This window comes from Colobus angolensis, unplaced genomic scaffold (genome assembly GCF_000951035.1).
Source record: "Colobus angolensis palliatus isolate OR3802 unplaced genomic scaffold, Cang.pa_1.0 Scaffold2587, whole genome shotgun sequence".
Classification (NCBI taxonomy): domain Eukaryota; kingdom Metazoa; phylum Chordata; class Mammalia; order Primates; family Cercopithecidae; genus Colobus; species Colobus angolensis.
Genome location: NW_012115807.1, coordinates 6,421 through 7,767, shown reverse-complemented (window position 1 = coordinate 7,767; position 1,347 = coordinate 6,421). Strand labels below are relative to the sequence as shown.

General features: G+C 41.0%; 1 pseudogene across 1 annotated transcript in view; it reads right to left on the bottom strand.

Annotated features, from left to right (window-relative positions):
- LOC105515298 overlaps window positions 1–1,347 on the bottom strand; it is a 9,308-nt pseudogene that overhangs the window by 2,000 nt on the left and 5,961 nt on the right. Inside the window, exon 2 of the transcript XR_001002294.1 lies at window positions 260–307. The product of XR_001002294.1 is annotated as a 60S ribosomal protein L3 pseudogene (transcript). The remainder of the gene's footprint in view (window positions 1–259; window positions 308–1,347) is intronic.

Below are 1,347 nucleotides of genomic sequence, written 5' to 3'. Positions count from 1 at the left end.
TGAGATGGAGTCTTCCTCTGTTGCCCAGGCTGGAGTGAAGTGGCATGAACTCTGCTCACTGCAACCTCCGCCTCTCAGGCTCAAGTGATTCTCATGTTTTAGTCTCCTGAGTAGCTGGGATTACAGACACGCATCATGATGCCCAGCTAATTTTTGTATTTTTAGTAAAGATGGGGTTTCATCATGTTGGCCAGGCTAGTCTCAAACTCCTGGCCTCACGTGATCCACTCACCTCAGCCTCCGAAAGTGCTGGGATCACAGGCATGAGCCAGCGCACCTGGCTAAGTGCTGCTTTCTAAATCAGTTGTGTGTTTGTGATAGTCTGTACTCTAGAACTGTAAGGCAAAGCACTTAACACATTAAACACTATGAGTATATGTAAAATTAGTTTGAATTAGTGGCCTGTCAAAACTATCCTTTGAAAAACAAAACAAAAAACCTACAAAACCATCTCTACTTTCTCCTTTTCTTCTTAGAAGTTGGAACAGTTCACATTTCAAAACCTTGCTTGATTTCTTTAAAAACCTTGAAAATACTCACATCAAGTGCCACATACTGTTATAAAGGCTTTACATGTATTAATTTATTTAAAACTTCCAACAACCCTGTGAGATAGATAAACTAAGGCACAGATATTAAGTAATTTGGCTTTGGTCACACAACTAATAAATGGCAGAGCTAGTATTTGCACACACAGTGGCTCAAAAATATCTATACTCTTAACTACTTTGCTGTGTAGTGACAGAGCTTTGAGTTTTCTTGCGTCAGAATTGTGGCTTTGGGCATTTTGCTGCAAGGAAACCTTAAAATGGAGATCCATTCTGTTTGCATCCATTGTTTGAAGTAGGAACAATTATGAAATTGGACAAGTTGATAAAATTGTGGAATTTTGAACTTAGTTCGTTAGTCATCAGAAGGACTTTGCCTTTAACGTGGTTTTCGAATATTCTAGATCAGTGTTTCTTTATTCTTTGTAACTTAAAGATCTGTAAATGCATTTTGGTGTACTGGGACACATACTTGCAGACTCCTTCGGGGAGAAGAAATGAGAGAAGAGATGAAAACTGCTGAAAGTTACCACATGTCAGTGGAATCTTGATTTGTTCTTTCACCTTTGAGGGCACTCTGTGGGGCTTCCTCTCACCTAGTTGGGGCTTATCTTTTTAGGAAGGTGCTCCCTCACCGGAGGCTTGTTTTCATGGTACCACGTTTGTATCCTGGAGTACAAGTATACTGTACTTTTCTTGAAGCTTTAAGAATCCTGTAGCTTGGCTGGGTGCTGTGGCTCACACCTATAATCCCAGCACTTTGGGAGGCCGAGGCAGGCGGATCACAAGGTCAGGAGTT